The sequence below is a fragment of the Chroicocephalus ridibundus genome, chromosome 18 (genome assembly GCF_963924245.1).
Source record: "Chroicocephalus ridibundus chromosome 18, bChrRid1.1, whole genome shotgun sequence".
Lineage (NCBI taxonomy): Eukaryota > Metazoa > Chordata > Aves > Charadriiformes > Laridae > Chroicocephalus > Chroicocephalus ridibundus.
The window spans coordinates 4,585,618-4,605,648 of NC_086301.1; the positions used below are offsets into that span (position 1 = coordinate 4,585,618).

The 20,031-nt window shown below is 43.7% G+C and overlaps 1 protein-coding gene across 3 annotated transcripts in view; it reads right to left on the reverse strand.

The window, feature by feature from the left end:
- Positions 1–4,444: 4,444 nt before the first annotated feature.
- LOC134524959 (uncharacterized protein CXorf65 homolog) overlaps positions 4,445–20,031 on the reverse strand; it is a 59,330-nt gene continuing 43,743 nt past the window's right edge. For all 3 annotated transcript variants that reach the window (XM_063355302.1, XM_063355301.1, XM_063355303.1), the window contains 2 exons: positions 6,759–6,891; positions 4,445–4,647 (listed from right to left, as the gene is read on the reverse strand). The gene's annotated coding sequence lies outside the window, so the exon portion shown is untranslated. The remainder of the gene's footprint in view (positions 4,648–6,758; positions 6,892–20,031) is intronic.

A 20,031-nucleotide genomic window follows, 5' to 3' on the forward strand; every position in this document is an offset into this window, starting at 1 on the left:
GCAGATGGCGAGACCCACCCAAACTGGGAAATTCAGAGCCATCAGAAAGCATCGGATTCAGGTGCATGGGCTCCCTGCTGGGCACAACCCTGCTGGCAGTGGCTACTACCACAGCTCTGTGGCCTCCAGGCACACATGCGGTCTGGTCCCTGCACTGCTCAAGCGAAGCAAGCACAGGACTGAGACAGCCAACACTTTGTCCTAGACATCATCTAATCGTGTTTGTGTATCATCAAGCTGCATTCATCATCTGCCAATAGCCACGTACAGAGCAAGTGCCTCCACGTCACCATTCATAGCCTACAGTGACAACTCCAACTAATTCCTAGCTAAGGGCATCTTCCCAATTCCTTGTTCTGCTCGTTTCACTGGCTGGACAGGCTGCCCTCTTCCAGCTCACATCCAGCTGTGACCCCTGACACCTTTGCAGCCCTGAAGTATCACAGCAAGGACTGACGAAAGCCACGACAGTCCCTACGTGCTGACCACCAAGTTTCACTCGTTGCCCCCTCTGCTCCTGGGCTTATCTGGGTTATCGTGCACTCCCTAACAGCAAACTCATCAAAGAAACCACCTATTTAATGTACCTGCAGGAGCCAGGGGTGACTACAGGGACCAACAGCTTGCAAAACAGTGCCTGCAGGTGCCAGCAATGGACCTCCAATTCCCCCCTTAGAAGCCATCCACCATGAATATCCAAATCATAAAATCTGACTTTTCTCCACAGGAAGACAAAATGGCAGTCAAAGATGATGGAATGCCGCAGCCTCCTACATTAAGCCATTTGCTTTTCTCCCATTGCTATATTCAAAACAACCGAACAAAGGGAAGGGCAGGCTAGGCCACAAGATTTGCTCGTAACTCTTCTGGAACAATCCAGCCCATGCGTGGCAGATGAGTGCTGAGGGTGGGTTTTTTATAGACACAGGAACTACTGGACAATGTCCCTGGCTATCTCGTTTGACAACCACCTGTTTCATGAAGTACAGTGGAAATCGCATCTGTTCTCAGGAAGCCAGGTGCGCTGCCAGAAAACACAGAACAGGGATCAGCAGAGCCGTACTGTTCGTGCTATGGCTGCTCTAATTACATCTATTATGGAGAATCCTGCCAGGGAGGAGAGAAAGGGTCAGAGAGGATTAAGGGGAAGCAGGAGCTCTACCACGCTGATTCGGTCAGCAGTCACTGACCAACCCTTCAACCCTTTCTACTCCTGCCTTAGCACAGCCCTGCCCTCAGGTGCCTCGCTGCTCCCCCAGGGTAGAAACAGAAGCCTTTTTCTCCTCTAACCTGAGGCTCTCCAGAACTCACCTGCCAACCAATTTATATTATGGTGACAAATAAACATCCTAAAGCAATGAGCTGTCCCTCAGAATCGTTCATGTACAGACCCTCAAGCACTTCACTGCTAGACCAGTGTTCCAGCTGCTGTTTAAAGAAGGGAAATCAGGCCCAGAGGCGAAGAAAATCTCTGGTGAAACTGGGCTTGGATTTGGGTGGATCATAACACAAAAAAGCCACAGGCCAGGGAAGCAAATGGAGATCACACCCTCTCCTCCCCAGCTCTGGAGAAGCTTATTCTTCACCTAGAGCATGCTTCACGTACTACAGACAAGACCAAAGGTGATTTGAAACAAATACTTGTAGTCAGTCCAGGTTATTAAACTGCCAGAACCTGTGTTGTTTTTTTAAAACAAACACACAGAAAAACTTCTCTGGACTTACTCAGGGATACTGCATGTTTTTAGAATGAAAGGATAAGATACTCCCATTCTTGCTATGATCTGGGCTGAGCTGGGAACCACTCCAACATCTCCACGTGCCTGTTCTGAACAGGCAACAAACACTGCCCAGACCTCCTCAGGAAAACTTGCAAATAAATGGGATGCTGCATTGGAAGCCTGTTTCAATTTTCAGCCCTGGTGTGCTGCGAAAGAGATGGAAAGGACATATTCTTCAAACCCGACCCAATGGTAGGATGCACAGCTGCTCCACCGTGCCCTAATACAGCTCTGATGCCGCCGGTGAACAGGCTGGAGGACAGGCGGCACCCACAGGGCGCAGGATTCTCGGCACCACGAAGCTCTCGGCCATTTTGGTGCTCCAGGGGAAATGGTGAAGGGGACTGAATGTTGAGAGAGAAATCTTGACTGCTGCAAGAAGCAGCCCAACTTACCATGCGGGGGTTGCTATGGCAACCCACCCAGTTAATGCTTCACAGGGGGAGGAAAAAAAAAAAAAAAGAGAAAAAAAAGAAAAAAGGCTGGCACTTTTGCACAGGCACAACAAGACGAGGAACTAAAAATGATGTCAGCACCCTGCCCCCATTAATCCCTCACTCCTCTGGTCCTTGAGCCAGGCTATGGGAGGGGGAACACAGAACCTGTGCGCCTGGCCTCCCTGTCACAGCCATCTCGGCAGCTTCCTCTGCCATCCGCAATCACATCAGCTCGCTTCAGTGCAAATGTCCTCTTTATTGTGCAGCTAAATATCAGGAACACTTGTTCCTCGCACTGCCCCTCCTGACTGTCAGCAGCCAACACACCCCCACCACTGGGATGAACAACCATCCCAACCTCAAGGCCACCAGAGCTGCACAAGAACCAGATAACCGCGGCGCAATCCCCAATGCACAAATGCTGGAAGAAAGAGCACGAAAAGGAAGAGCACGCCCTTTACACTTGCTCACTGCTGCTCCTACAGAGCAGCCTCCAGCCGGTATGAACCCAGTAACCGTTTGCAGAGAAGTCATACAGAATGATGTATACCAATTTAAACGTTGAATTTAATAGATGTAGGCATCCTGCCCACACACTTTAAAAACCATCCTACAGAAATCTGTAGCAAGGGAAGATTTCTCTAGTTGCCTTTACAGGGTGCCTGGAGGGTTACAAAAGCTCATTCAGTTTTCTCTTTTTCACACTCAAATTTTAAAATGCATTCTCCATGTACCTGCCAACATCTGGATCCCCACTGTGTACTCTACACTACAGACAACTCCAGCTTTACTCTTCACACACCCTTCCATCTGTAGACCTGCATTTCCAGCTGATGCACAGTTCCCAGTGCTGGGAAGGAGGTCTGCAGTTTTTAGCTGCACCCAGCCCCAGTTGCGTGCCCTTCTTACCCCCCAATATTCAAGAAGGCAGGTCCCTATTAATGCTCTTAAGACGCAGGCACCCCGAGTGACTGTGCGATCTTCCATGCTTTCTCTACACAAATACCTGCCTGCATTTGCATTGCATCCTTTTTATTGCCAGATCTATTTCCCCATGCAATGTAACGGAGTTGGTTTCCCCATGCACATACCCCTGTGATTGCTGAAAGCTGTACTCCGTCCTGAGCAATTGCTGTTTTCTGTCACATACATGCGCTGCAGGACCTCTGTATACGGATTGTGCATGTTCTTGATTTACTACTGCTAGTAGTAAACCCTTGGCTTAGCTTCCTTCATGCCTGTGGAAGAGGGCAACTGATTTCCAAGGCCTCTGTTCTGGATGGGCAATATTCTGACCCTTCAATGAGGGCCAGTCTCCCTTTCTGCTTTTGCTGAAGACCCACAAGACACAGTCCCTTTGCCGTCTTCATCTCCCAGAGAAAACCCAGGCTGTTCAACATACCTCTATCTATCCTTGGTCCTGGGAATTGCTTTCCTTTTGGGACTAATGAGAAGGACTGGGTATTGGAGAGTCCTCCTCTCTGTGAACAACAACTAACTGCTCTGGCAAGCAGGCTGCCTGAGCCATTTCTGAGCCTTTAATGCCTTTCATAGCGGTGCTCCCTGTCAGAGAAATACTTCCTCAAATGCAGAACAGTCTTGCATAAGCCAAAGCCTGCGCATGCACAGGGGACTGGCAGGGTCCGGGGACTTGGATCCCTTTGACCAGCAGGTGCGCTCTGAAGGCTGGGTTCAAAATTCTCCCCTCTGTGTCCGAGAAAGGCACTGAGCTACATACTTGCACGTTGCTAACACTTTGTGGTCAGCAACTAAATAAACATATTTTTCCAGACCTTTAATACAGGCCATATTTAAAGGTGTGTTCTTGTATACATCCTGGAAATTCTAAGCTCTGGTGTGGGTCCAGGTACTTCTAGGGTATTGTCTTCTGAGAGTCAATGCCAATAAAATCAAGTAGTGCATATGCACATAGGCAAGCCTTTGTGTGCCATAACTGAAGTGCTATTTTACCAATCTGGAGTCTAATCAGGTGTTACTTTCACAGATATGCTTTTAGGCCTCTCCTCAGCTCATTCACTTTAGCAGTGGATGAAAATCCATTAGCGTGTCAGATTGCCACACATATTCATTCACATTTCCTCATTTAATTTCTGAATTCTTACTGCTAGTTAAAACCACCAATGCCTCCATTATTTTAGCACTATGCAATGACTGCATTTTTCTGAAGAAAAGCTTGTTCAGCAAGTGTTACTGTCTTACCTTGGCTGGACTAAAGTGCTAGCTGCTGCTTTTATCCTTCAACGGCAAACAAAGCTGAATCTCCTCCCAGATGTCAATAAACGTTGTTGCAGAATCAGGTCTCCCATTGTGAAAGTGCAATGTTTTTTGTCTTTGGCTACGTTCTACACCTTCCATCTGTGGGTGTCCAACTTTCTCCTCCTAGTAGCACAATTGTCAGAATCTTTCATCTGAAACGACAAGCATGTATGTAATACATTAGACATCACATAAGAGAAAGGAGAAATGGTTTTCCAGCTTCAATATGACCGAATTGAAAGGCTTTTTGTCTTCTGACCGTGAGGAACATCTCCCTGGTCAAATTCAAAGGTGCTGTGTAAAACAGCAGAAGCTACACAGAGCTTTGAATCTGTAAAATGTCACTTTCTCCTTCAAAACCAGCATTTTTCAAGGGGAATTCCTTGCTAGCACTTCACTCTCTAAAGCAGGTGTCTTCTCCTGGCTAGGTATTCTCCTACAGTTTGCTTATTTTAGTAGTTGTTTTACTAACTTTGAACACAGAAACAACCAGAAAAAAACCCAAATTTACAGTAATCATTAAGTTTCCACTCAGAGGCCAAATACTGTACAGGAAGGGAGACATTACATGGAGAAATCCCAAGGGCAGGAAGGGGAGAGAAAGAACATGTATGCGCACACGTGCGTGTGCTGTGGGCAGGAGGTAAAACAGGCCTGGTGCTGTGCGATGCTGGAAACCAACGGCGCTGCCCCTGCAGATCCGGCAGATAGCGCTGTCCCCTCTGCATCGCCCAAGGTGAAGCCCAACGCCTCTATTCGGAGACATGTTTCAGGCCGTACAGATCTTGGAGCTAGAGAAACTGTTTCTGTGTTCCCCTGTCTTCCTAGCTGCATCCACTTGTCATCTGATGTTATCACTGTTAATTACTCACCTTACAGAGTACCCATCAAGATGCTTTACAAACGCTGGACTGCGAACTCAGTGTAGCCTTTCCGTCTCATGATTTAAAGACCATGAATTCTTCAGTGTCTCAGCTTGTGACTGATTAAAGTAATTTCTCCACAAAACCTCTCTTTAATTTATCTACAAATAGCATCACTTACACCTTTTCCCCAGTTTCTGTGAAACTCTACAGAAGTACCTCAATTCTCTTAGGAAAAAAAGGGGGTGCAAACCTACATTATAAAGTCACACATGTTAACTGAATCAGCTACAATACTTAACACTGCATGCAAGTGCAAACACTCCACTTTCACCCCAAAGATCTCAAGGTTCTTGATTTAGCAGAACCGTAAAATCCCTGCAACAGAATAGCTCTTCTGTCGGTGCCTGTCAAATTCTAAAAGCATTTGGCCATAAAGGACTTAAGTGATGCACAATCTTGATAAAGACTTCAGAATTAGATTTCTGTGACATGATAAAAGCAAGAGGGATGCAGAAATTTCTCTCCAGACTGAACCCTGGAATACAGCACCAGCTCTGCTCCACTCCACGTGCTTGCCTTGCCTTCCCCCTCTCCCTCACTGTTCCTCCTTCACCTCTTTGCCCTGCCCGACTCCCACCCCTCGCACAGGAACACTTACTTTCTCTGTCACTCTGCTTTGCCTGTGCCTTGCCAACTCAGGTACCCTTATCTGCAAGCCTTACCTGCCCTTGTCCCCTCTTGCTGCTGGGCACTTACTCTTTGTTCCATGGTGCCTCTAAAGATCCGGTGGTTTACACTGAACAGAGAGGACACTACACAAAAACTGACTGTATTGCATGCAGTAACCTATTACAGTGAGTCAGTACTTTTTACAAGAAACTACAAACTATACAAAACACTGGCTTTGTTTATAATTAAAAACCCCAGTGCTCCGAGAAGAATGAAGTCATAACTGTTGATATCAGGTACAGATCTCAGTGTGTTTCTGCCAGATATCAGCCAGTTCTTTAAGATAAATAAAATAATAAGAAATCAAAAAATGTCTGTGAGATTGGACAAGCTGGAAGGCAGAGGGAGTAATTCAGGTCCACCAGCAGCCCTTGAACAGAGAGTTAACAAAAGTACCCTTAGTTCCGCAGCCAGCCAACAGGACAGCCAGCTACCTGAGTCATGCAATTGCTTGAAGGTCACAGAGGTTGCTTATTTCAAGGTCAGATGAAACTAGGTCATCAACTCAAGTCTGCGTTTTGGCAAGGACTAAAAATTGGTCTGCCGGCAAGGTCCGGAGGATGAATCAAGTTCAAGAGTGTTCTTGCTCCTAATGGTCAGGTGTCATTACTACCTGCCCACCTTTGATGCTAAACCAAACCAAACCCAACTTTTTGGATGGTACTTACTTTTGAAACAGTTTCCTTGCAGTGCTGGAGATGGGGCTGTCCAACTCAGGAGCAAGGGACACTGTTAATGTACACTCCCCCACAGAATGTCAGCACAATGCTTCCAGAAGGCCGTTACTACGAGTACCATTTCCTATTTTAGAAAAAAAAAAAAAAAAAGGATATTTGTTTATTACTCATATTTGACCGAGAAACTTGCTGTCCTGAAGAGAATTAAGTTTTATCTGCAACTTACATAATATTTTCCTTATTGTTATTCTTATGCATACACCTGAATAATAAAAACAGGAAATCACATGGACTGTAATCTCTTTTTCTTTCACATTTGTATAGATTCAGCATCATAGGATCCTCGTCCAGGTACAATTATCCAGCGGTAACAACTGATTTTTGATAAGAAGTCATGCTGATTGTGTCACATGCTATACATAAGAACACTATGCACATATATCCCACTTAAAGAAACACATATATACCCCCCTATATAAAAGTGGTTACATTGGAAGCCATCCACATGGTCACAAATGCCCAGTAAGAACGAGGTGAAAGGCTCCTTATGTGACCCACTAAGCAGTGGCATGGTCATTTCCATTCCAATGGCACTACACATGGCCACCAGCCCCTAACAGCACATGAGTTACTAAATTCTGATCATTCATGCACCCAGGATGCTCACAGTACATCTAAAGCAGCTAGTTAATAGTTTTGTCATGCAATGTAAACAATCTTTGATTAAGAACATTTCTGGAAGTACAGTTTTCATTCCAAAACCCCAAGACAATGGTGTATTGCCAAGACTGTCCATGGGCTTTTCCGTACAGGATCAGCAGAACGATAGCTGGGAGGCTGCGAGAAGCAGAGATCACTCTGAACCCTCATGCATGGTGATGGGGTGTCTACTTTTTGTCAAAAGTGCCTTTGACAAACAAAGCCTTTGGGTGAGAGACAAAATTAACTTTTTCTATACAATACATAAGCTTTATGCCAGAATTTTCATTACATTAAAAACCAAACTGTGCACTATAAAATACAGCCCCGACAGATGTTCTCAGTCAGCTGCATTTAAACATACTCCATTTCCCTAGCAAGGATTATGTTCTCATCTCCTGCATGTAACTGCTCTCCCCGTGCAGCTACTCCACGCTCCCGGACAGCCATGGTGCAAGCTTTGACGATAGTCTGTCCTCCTCCTACACCCATCCTGATGTAAAACACACAAGGAATGACACTTCCTAAACAAAGGAGCTGTTTGTTCTATAAATAGTCTTTTTCTCACATACCACAGACATGATCACCCTTTCCCAGCATCTAAGAGCAACAACACACAAGTATCAACACTGGTTATTTCTCTAAGAAAGAAAGAAATATAACACATCGTTATAACACATGTACTGATGGCACAAGTATGAAGCCATTTCTGAGGCAGAAATAAAATTTCACACATCCTCAACAAAACCTGGAAGCTTATTTCAACTTAGAAAGAAATGTGCTTTCTCTAAAGTGCTGGAGTGCTCCTAAACTGTAACAGAGTATTAAGCATGATTTTCTTACCCCAACTACTGTGGGGTCCGTAAATGTAGAATTTAAAAGATGATACAGACAAGTAGGGTCCATTCTGTATCTACTTCTGATTTCAGTGGGTACTGCATACCCATACTGTACATCCACAAACCAATATTTTAACATCTGAACCCACGAGGTGTCAAATCCTCCCCCTCCCATGAGGAAGAGTGGAAACAGAGGTAGATTGAGGTGAAGTGATTTGCTCACGGCCGCGGATTAAATCTGGGGGTGAGGTGAGGGCTCTTACCTTCCTGTTTCCTGTTTCAATGGTTTCAGAGCCTCCGCCCCATTGCTGACCCCCATACCTTCATTGTTGTCCCATGATCACACATGGGCTTGTTTAGCAACACATCAAGTCTTTCTCCTTCCCTTTTGTGCACCTTGCTCAGCAAAACCTCCTCGCCTCATTTCCCTTTCTAGGCAAAGCTACGCAGTCTCTTCTTTTCCCCATCTTGTATCACTCTTGGAACATATGGGTGCCAACAAGCAAACGGGAAGCACTTTAGTTTGCCTTTGTCTGCTGGTGATAGTAGCATCCTCTTAAACCCAAGAAAGGCAGGTACAGATGATGTCAGTGTACAAGAGCCTACTCTTTTGACAGAAGAGGTTATCGACATCAATATGCTCGTTTGCAAGAGACAACAAACGACTGCAGAAGGATGGGGGAACAAAACGAACACTAGGCTGGTAAATCTAGACCAAACCAATTTTTTTCCGCTTTAACTTCTGAAAGTCCTTGGCTGACTGAAATCCAGTAACAAAAATCACCTTTCCTCTTGGTGATATCTCAGAATGAAACGTTTCATGTTTATTTCCTCCTCTTCCCACACCTTTCAGGCATTAAGTCATTTACATGTAATGATTTGCAAATTATTACATTTGCAATTAGCTACAGCTCTCTCTACACTGACTCAATGTTCTGTTAATTTACTGTTTTCCCGTGAAAACAGTAATCAGCCAGCTCGACAGACAGTCTGTACCTCATGAAATGGAGCAACACTGAACACAAACCTGGGAATCCACAGCACAATTCCAAACGCAGGCTTAGATTGATAAGGAAGATCTAATGCAGCCAGGAACATTTCCAGCAGCCTATAGATTTGCTGTGTGTTATTTTAGTCTCAAAGCCAAAATGCTGGCTTGGAAGGTTCAAGTCTTCCAATTACATTTAGCATTTGGAAAATACAACACAGACAAACGTGCCGCTGTGAGAAGGAGCTATCTCCTTGACTTTTTCTAGTTTTGGTCTGAGTATTGGCATTGTCACCAAAGGGATCTACTTACGCCAACAGCGGCAGCATTTTCTAGTCACGTGGAAACACTATCACAGAAAATAAAAGAGATTATGCTTTGAAGAGCCCACACAAAGAGCTCTCAGACAGCAACCCTCTCTGGCCCGGTGTACTCAAGCAGAACTCAGGCTTAGCAATGGAAAGTACCACCTGCCACTTATCCCAGCAGGCAGAAAAGCTCATCAACTGCTTGTTAAGACTGTCAGCTGCTAATTTCTTATTTCATCTGTTTTAAAATTATTTTTAAAATCACTTTGTTAAAAAAATAATAAAAATTTATGCTGATCCCCCCAATTTGAAAAATATCAGTCAGTTTTGATTCCACCAACTACTATTTCATGGGGTGTCTCTACATTCCTGAAAAATCTCTCCGTACACCAAAACACCAATTCTTTTCAGCTCAAAATGTAATAAAGTGGTAGTATCATCAGATATGTATGTGTTAAACTGCATCAAAGTGCTGAGCAGCAACCAAGAGAAAACTTCAGAGAGAAAAACCAGGGGAGAGTACAAGGTATCACTAAAGCACATTGTAGAAGAAGACAGCACAATTACTGGGTCACGAAAAGCGGCTGGACGCATTAAATAGCAGATCCCAACACTCACCTCAGCAACAAGGAAGGAATCTTGGTAAAGGAGATGTTTTGCCGCCTGTGTCCTGCTCTAATGAGGCCAACCCAGTCTTGGTTTCGACTGGAATTTCCTACTGCAACCAGAACAAAGCTTCCCAGCCCTTGCCTGAAGCGGTCTAGAGTGCAGTTCACGTGTGACAGAGGTTCTTGTTTTTTCGTGCAGTTCTCGGAAGTGGGAAGGAAGCAGCATTCCCACAATCCTTACTCCCATTACCTGCTGGTTGCTACTAAGCTTTTTATCACCCACCTATCTCATGTGGCTTAGAGTACTTTCCATGAGGAGGTCGGCAAGTACAAACTGGCAAACAATACTAAAACAGGGCGTGCAGTCGTGATAACAGGGATGGCAGAAAACTCGCTGTCAATTAGGACTTCAGATATATAAACTACATATGCTCTGGTTCAGTGTAAATGTTTAACCCTTTTCATACCTTCAGTTCTTCAGGGAAATTAACAATTTGCTTTTTTTTCCCAGGCATCTTGATACCCCCCCCAACTCCAGCATTTGATTCTCTTTTCCTCCAAAGTTCTTCCAAGCCACTCTTACCATCCCTGTTTAGTCACTCAATTTTCCCATTCTCCAAAGCAGCGCTCTCTCTCCCTGCTTGCAGGCAGGTTTTGTACATGTCCTGAACTTGCAACTAACCTCTTTACCCTTGGGGTGTGACAACCTGCTCAACCCACCATTTTGTTCAGATCTAAGCATGTTGTTCAGAATCAACAGGAGACAAATTAGTTGTATAGGAATTAATACACGTAGGCAAAACAAGATTTATGGCACTGAGACAGTGACCAGAGCACATACCCACAGGACCACAGGAGATTCCTGTAAGGCAGCAGAGTATTCCTAGAGAAGCAGACACTTCAGAACTGGGATGGGTTTCCAGGAGCGAGGGAGGCGAGACACTGAGGAGCACATGTCACAGAATCAGGCAGGGAGTTTGAAAATTATGAGGTAGCACGATGGTCTGGGACATGCTCCAAGGCAGCGTCCTGACATGCCCCATGTTACAGAAATCTCTGCTGGAATCAATGCCCAAATCTCACCTCCTCCCACTTCTCAGGAAATAGTCTCAGAACAAACATGGCGCACATTTTAAGAGGGAATCAGCAATAGAGTACTGAATAAAGACTGTTTGCTGCCATGGCCCTGAGCACAATCTGAACCTTAGTTCAGGTGCTGGGAGGCCTGGCAAGCCTCAGGGACGGAATTATGCCATTTAGTCTTCCAGACATGCACAGACTAAGAGGCCAACTTTTGCTGTTTCTCAACTTACAATGCAAGAACAGAGAATAGGTCAGCAAGCATGGTATTTCAAAAACGAATAAAACTATCTTCCAGTCCCTCTTCCGGGGCGGTTTTGATTGATGTATGTAGGCATGAGCAGACCTGGTTTTTAGAATAAAAAAACAGAAACTGCTTGAGCCCAAGGCTGTAGTGGACTCCCCCAGACTATGTCAAGCAGCAGCCCAAATCATTCAGTGCGCAGGGAAGAAGAGAAAGATGTTCACACCTAAGTTCTTGGGGGCCCCAGGCATCTCTGGGGTGCTGTAACTGCATCAAAAATCAACCCATTGTACAGCAAAGCAGTGATTAGAACATCAGATTTAGCATAGCACACACAGCTTTAAGCTATCCTTCCTGAGTGTCCTAAATAACAAACCCAAACAAATTAAGGAATGAGTAATGAAAAGGTAGGAGGTGGCAAGGCTTGTTTTGGTTCAGGAAAAGATTCCCATCCCTTGCTTGGAATCTAAATTAGATTCAATTTAGATTAGAGTGAGGCAAGGCGAAATTCCCTTGTTGAATGAGCTGCTGCAGTAGATCCCTCATATTTTGCAGCCATTCTTCAATAAGTGTATTTTTCATCTCCTGCTTCTGCTTTTGTTTCTGATCTTGTCAGCTTCATGCCATGCCCTCTCCTGTTCCTCTGGGTTAGGATATCCCTTATTATCTCTCGTGTTAAGGAAAGCACTAATTTGTTGTCTAGTAGAGAGAGAATGTGTTCTTGGCCTGATAAGTGGATTATCTGCATAAACATGCTTTCTAATGCAACGACACCCCACACTCTCACGAAATCAAAGGAATTAATCACAACTGATGATGTGACATCCAAAAGTGAAAGCTCCCTCTCCTGCCCAATACAGTAGTATTACAGCCACTTTTTTTGCTAAAGGAAAAATCCAGGAAAAATGCACGTAAGGTAACAAAATCCATATTCATGCTTACCATGCCTGCTAAAGGATCTTAGCTTGAGATATCAGTGATATCAGCTAAGATGTTCAGTCCCTCCTATCTCCCTCCCAGGATAAATCAAGAATGTATAGCAACTTAAAATAGATAGTTCCCCAATGGACTGGAAACTCTTTAACGTCTGACTCATCTTTATGAGGAAAACAAGCATATGTAAATGATATGTTGATCATGAACAGTGTATGTGATAAACCTTTATGTGCCACCTGCTTCACCAGAAAAGGGATTAATTCACCTCAGACTTCTCAAGTACTGATTTACAGCTTGTTCTTCCTGTTGCTATACTAAGTTTCATAGAGCCCATGGAGAAAGACAAAACCTTAAGGAACATTTCAGAGCAGGAGACTGAATGCAGTAGGGCAAATCTCTGCTTAGAGGGAAAGCATGCAGCGGCTAGGCTACGAATTTTAATTCCACAGTCAAGCAACTAAGGTAGCCGAGATGATTTTCGGGGAGAGGGCATAAGCAAGGAACTTATCTGGGGATAATATGTCTTTCTGATATGCTTCCAGTTTTCTCTGATGGACCAAAATTAAACTGCTTTATTTCATTGATCCAACTTCCTTTGCAAATATTCTAATTTTTGCCTCTTCCTCAGAGAACCCAATTACACGATGGGCAGCTGCAAAAATACCAAGCGTTCATTTTTAGTGCTTACCTTTTGCTTAAACATGCTACCTTTGCCAGAATCAGTCCATTAATCATTCTGGTGAGAAGCAAAACACAGAACTGCTTTTCAGAGTACAAGACAATTCCCACAGGACTGGTAATTTATTAAGACTGATTTTCTTTATGATCCTGTTTTCCCTTTCTGAACTTTGGTGGCCTTTGCAGAACTGTTTCGTTACTGTATTTTAGTCTTTGTTTCCTACTAGCATAGCATATAATTCTTCCTTTCTGACGTTTGGTTCCACATGCGTTCGCTTTGTGATAAAATGATACTCATTTTGTAGTGTCACTTCAGCAGCTGAATAATATATTTTAGGATGATAATGCAAGACAGTAAGATTTGAACACAAAGCTGATTTTGTGCAATAACCTGGTAAAACCAGACATTGTTCCAAGGAGCTGCTCTCTTGAATGGATGCTCAGAAGCTTCCGAAATTATTAATTTTAAAATACATTATGTTAGAGAGTAATCTCTTTCTAAATGCAGTAGCCTAAACTCCTACAAGCTATGAATACAAAGCCTCATTTTGCCAAGCAGTGTAAGTTTGCAGGGTTCTGAAATAGCTGGAAAAAGAAGTATTATTATATGCATGTGAAATATCAAAGCATCGAACTTCACTTCCAAGGGAGAAAATACTAACTCATGCATTTTAATTTGCCATGATTACAGTTTCCATAGGAGAAAGGAATAAAACACATTTTGGAACTTTTCTAGTCATCCTGAATGCATTATCTGTTTATACTGTGCTGTCTGACCAAATTGCACTACAATTTAAAACAATTACATGAGAAGACAAAGACAGAGTTTACTCTTGCTAAAAAGCACATGGCTAGTGTCCAATAAAACCCTAAGCCAGTAACTAAGCTACAGATATTCACAAATTTAAATTCACATCAGCACGAAGACAGATGAAAACTTCTCAAGTGAAGTTAGCATTAGAGCTCCAAGCACTGTAAATCTCATCACACAACGGCTCACAATAAGTAAACCAGAAGCACGGCTGTTTCCATGGCTTTTAGGGCACTCTGTGGAATCAAGATCCCCAAATGCTGCACATTCCTCTACTAACAGTTTGCTAAGCTCAAATGGTTTCACAGCCCATCTACACATTTGAAGACCAATAAGCCCAACTAGTCAGAACCAAAGTGTAAAAGAGATATTTGATTCAGTCCTTATTTTACATTCATATCAAGTGCCTAACTGCCTATTTAGCTGAGAGGGCAAGCCATACAGGCAGGCTGGAAGCCAACCTATTTATCATTTGCATTTAAGCAATGCTTTCATATTTGCAAAGTGCTATGCAAATACCAATTACTGCCATGATGCAGCAGAGCTTATTAACACAAGCACAGTGCTGATGTGATTATGCTGCTTCCAGCGCTGAAGCCAGCTCATTTGCCAGCAGTCCAGCGGTCTCTGCCCTGCCTGCCTCCTTTTGCAGGGTGTAGTTATGCTATAACACCCCCATCTCCCTCACATCGGCCTGGGAAGTGCCAGGAATAACAGTATCACAGTACATCAAAATTGACTTCCAGGTTCGACACTTCGCGTGCCCCTGGTAATAGCACTGCAAGGAGAGCTCTGCAGACAGGCTACGCAGCAGCAAGGAAGAAGTAGTAAAGCTCATCTGACAGGATGTCCCCGTTATCCCCTGCTTCGTCCATCTTTTCACAGGGTTATCAAGAGCATAAGCACTTCACAGTCCTTTGCCTTACTAAATTCAGAGCATCTCCTATAATTGTGTTCACTTTTGATTCCTCTCTTCCACTTCCAGAGAAAGACATGGAGCACATGGCATTTGTCCCAGGAGAGGAACAACCTCCTGCGTCCTGGATACCTCTTGGGTCAGACCCACTACCAAAAGAACTCAATTTGTTTTCCCTCTTCTCAAAAGCACAGGCTATTTCACCTCATTTGCTTGCTTATACTAATATTGTGCTTGCCTGCATGTTAACTCACGACAGACCTCAGCCACCACCTCCTTATTCATCATAAAACTCTGCATACTGAACATGGATTTGGAGACACAGGGAGCCTTTCATTCATAGTTAGCTTTTTCACATACCCTCTCACCCCAGACACATTCCAAATAATTGACTCTTGAAGCAAAACCTGATGGGATTTGCCAGATCCTCTTTGGTAAAGATCAGCATTAAGAGCAAATATTTCTCCATGGCAAATCAGTGTGACTGACTGAAGCTCAACTCCTAGTAAAATGCATTAAAAGGAAGCCCAAGGATTATGCATGCCCGCATCTGTGACCAGTTCAGACTTGTCTGTACACAAAAGCCAAATCCAAACACTCCCAAGTTTGGGAAGTGCTTGTTTTAATACTTAAACCATGTCACCTGGACTCATCTATATGCATTTATTTCTAAGGACAGGATTCATCTCCCCTAAAAGCTAGGTATTTCATCTGAAGTATTCTTCCAGCTGCTCCTTTATCCAGGAAGAGAACAGTGTGCCTCTACAGGGTAATTATTATCTCGTATACGCCTAACACAAATGTAACGAATTGCTGTCTGGAGGTGCTCCTTCCTTCCTTTTGGCTATAAAGACGGGCTGAGTGACTAGTGTAGCCTCAGAGTTAAATTAGATGAGCTGTATCCCATCCTAGGCAATTTTGTACTAGGCAATCTTACTATGTTTTGCAGCTATCAAGCAAATTATATGGGAAGGGAAACAGAAAAAATCAAGCAGGCAGAAAACTAGGGTCTCATCCTTTCGCTGGGACCTTACTGCTGCTATTGATTTTACTATGGAAGCACTCAGATTGTGGGGCCCATCAGCTACAAAGCCCTGCTGTCCCCAGCAAACAGTGGTCCTCTTTGCACCCACTCACACAATAAAGCCGCGAGTCCACCCTGTTCCATCAGTGCTTGAGGCGGCAGTCAGAACACAGAATGGGCAAAAACACTTAACAGGGGGCTGTGACACCGTATCAAGTTGACACGATACTCAGCTAGGCCCCCAGATTTACTGGTTGATCTTGCACAAGTCACTGCTTCTCTGTGACTCAGTTTCTCCATCTGTAAAGTGGAGATGATGCTCCTGACCTCCTTTGCCAATTATTATTACATCTACTGATGAAAAAAACCCAACCCTAACACATGGGTGTTACTACTCACTAACTAGGGGCATTTTACAAATGCCTTTAAGTATGATACTAAAAAGGCCCATTTCTGCGACCTTTCTCAAGCTGAGCACGCTAAAAACAGGTACCACGCCAGGACTTACAGAAGGAGAAGAGCTACAGGGAAAAATCCAAACTCAGCCAACATTTTCTGTTTAAGATAACATTTTGGAGCTGTTAAATACAAATGCTTCACTAAAACAAGACTATGAAACACTCAAGTACATCTCGCATCTAACAAAACTTTGCATTCTTCGTAGATAGAATAGCTTTTCAAAACATTAACCATGCTATCCTGAGCCATTTCAAAAGTCAAGCAGAGTGCGATAACTAGTGAATTCATTGCTAGCCAACCCTAATCCTCTAACTTTCTATATTTCTTACTTACCTGACTTTATTCTAATTTGCATTGAACGAGCAGTTGGACTGGTTCTCAGCAGCAGTCAAACAAATATCCAGCGTAAATCAAAGTCAAGGGTATTTTCCCAAGAGGGAAGTAGGTGAAAGGTGAGGTTGGATCTTCCTACAGCATTAACTGCCCCCAGACCTAAGGTGCAAGGTGAAACTCTGCCCACGTACAGGGACACGCTCAGCGTTGGTGTACGGGGAGGTGACGGGAAAGGCAGAGGCAGAGCGCCTCACTTACACCAGCTCTGTGGAAGGCTCTGAGGAGAGCACAAAGGCACCTTCTTCTTTTTATGGGCATTGCTCACTTCAAGGCCACCACTCCACGTGTATGGACCTACAGCAAGTCAAACGCTCTTTTTCTGGACGGAGCCAAGTATCAGGGGAGTTTTTTCATTGAGATTTTCTCCATCATGGCAGAAGCACAAGTAATTCAGCTTAGCAGTGCACAATCAAAATAGCTAGCCTTTTAGAAACTCGAGAGAATCGGCAGCAGGACTTTCTTATGCTCATCATGCAAAGGCCCTACGTCATGGCACCGGCACTTTCTCTAGTTCTGCATTTTACCTTTCTTATTGCTCATCTCCCACCTGCAACATCTCAAGACTGCCTGTGTGACTCTGAAGTGACACACTGGCTTACAAGTACAAAGGATGGTGTGGGACCAAAGCAGAGGCCCTGGCGGCAAAGGCATGGAGACTTGGCCAAGCCCCTTCACATGGGTTTGACAAATATGAAACAAGTTTTTCTTGCCTAAGTATTTTCTGCTCAAGGTTGAGTGCAAGGTCTGTGCACGTAAGGTTTCACACTGCTCTGGGCTGCGTACGAACCCATGTGATTTTCAAATTCCACAGGTAAAATGCTGTTTGCAACTTCATATCACAGATCAAACATCCCAGTTGTGTAACAACTTGAACTATTTCAAGACCATTTTCTCTCACCCCAAAAGCCTTCTCTGAGTTTTACTCAAGGACACAAATGTGACCATTAATTCTAGAGGACAGAGTTTCAGAAGGAAATACAAATGAAAAATGGAATACATACAGATTCTCTGAAACACCTCAAAAGGTATGATGAATGGAGTAGAGAATGCTCTCCCTCCCTCCCTTTTAAAGCAGCCAACAGAATTCCACTGCAATGACATTGCATGTAAATGAAAAAAAACAAACCCAAAAACAAAAAAGAAAGAAGGGAGGGACACCGCATTCTCTATCAAACGCTTCAACAGATGCCTACCACCTTGCCTGCTCTGGTAGCAGCTCTATACAATCCACCCACTTTTCTGGGAATGCAAAAATGCAAAGGCAAAATGAAAAAAATAGTTTAAACCCAGTCGTTTTTAAATATTGCTTACTCTTTTCTTCTGCTAAGGCACCGAAGTAATTTTCAATATCCTTTTCAACTATTGGCCATTTAAACTTTGCTTCCTGCCTGCAAATCTGCTAGCATTGTTACAGACGGGAATACCAAACAGAGAGGTCAATCTGTATCAGAGAAATGGTTGCTGGCTGTCAGCTCTTGTAAACCATGAGCCATCACTTCGTCAGTCTCAGCCTTGGGCTTTGCAAGCTGTGACTAAAGATCCTGACTTGCTCTGCTAGCAGCTGTTGCAAGCTGTGAGCCAGCATCTTGGCATTCTCAGCCGAAAGACTCACCACTTCTGTGCTCACAAACTGTCATTTTCAGTTAGCAGAACTCTCGGGTGACATGGCAGCCATGCAAGGACATCACAGGGTAAAAAAAGGATCATCCGTTTGAACGACCCACATTCAACCGACTGACTCATTTTTAATCACTTTCCAATAGAGGTCATCCAGACAGTAAACATCTGGCTGTGCCACCTCAGCCATCTTCCAATGACAATTATCTAGTCCTGCTGTATCAGTTGTCAATTACTTGTGCAGTCACATTAGTGCAATGACCTGCTTTTCATCATTAAAAAAACCAAAAGCCACAGGACCAAAATTTTCTAAGCAAAAGAGCATCTTTGCCAAATAACTCTTACTGTGTTTCCACGTGAAATTAGGAAGTAATTCTTGCCCATTCAAAGCCACTTTTGACAAATAATGGATAACATCCTTCCAGAAGCTGCATACAGAATGCTTTGCTGACCACATATTGCCAGTTCTAGACAGCGTTACTTAAAACATATAGCAGGCATACCATGTATTTTACAAGCGAGTCTACCCCAAAGCTCCCTCGCCTACATTTGCTTTGGGGTAAACATACCTCTGCATCACTGCCCATTTTCTCTTCCCATGTGTCCAGCTTTAGCTACACCTAGGCCCATACTCACATCCCTCTTCCAACTATCCCTTTTTCATCCTGTCTTCATCCTGAAGAGTTAGCTTGCCTCTGACACTTGACAGGCTGCGATGTCTGTCAGGAATGAGGTTGGGTATGTTGTTCTAGAGGAGCAGATTCAGACTGCAAGCTACAGGTTGGCTTCGCAAGTTCTAGATGTACTGGTTTGGCACATTAACCAGCACATCAGATGACATTTTAAAAGGAAAAATGTATTGTTCTGCCTGAGAATGATGAAAGCATCAAGACGGCAGCTGTTTGAAAGAAAGACTAGAATTTATAAATTCCTATAAATCATCTATGATTGCAAATGAAACACTGGAAATACCACCACATTTAAAGAAGAAAGTTATACTGGGTTTCCACACCAACTTCCAGCCCCCAGACTGTACCTTTGCACAGCCCCAGGAAATTGCAGAGATGATGATGATCGATTTTCCTTACTGTTGTTATACCACATTCAATATGAATTCCATCATATTAATAGCACTAGGAAGCAGGAAGATAAAATACCAAAAAGAATAAAGAAGTCCTAGGTATTGTGTCTCACTTGTGCCTTCTGTTTTCTTCCTCAGAGACAGAAAATGTCAACAAGATATTGCTTCTGAGTAACATCCCCACACACCGATCTCAAATAAATGTGCAGGTTTTACTTCTCATCTTGTTGAACTTTCTTTAGGCAGGAAGCAGGCAGCACAGCAGTTGATAGTACGCCCTGACAGACATACCTCTGTAGCTCACTATTCCAAGTAACCCAGGATTAGTTTAGATATATTAGGGTGTGCCACGGCTTCTTGATGACCCGTGTGAAAATGTTCTGAATCAGCAGTTCTCCACATCAGAAAGTGACAGAATACAAAAGACTGTACTGTCGTAGAAATCTAAGTAGAAACTCTGTAAACAAGGACTAGAGATGAAACGACCAGTTGCTTCCCCCATGCCTAGCTAGCTCTTCTTCAAGTGATGTGAAGAAATGAATATTGAAATTTATACATGAAATGATACATTTTATCTGTGTTC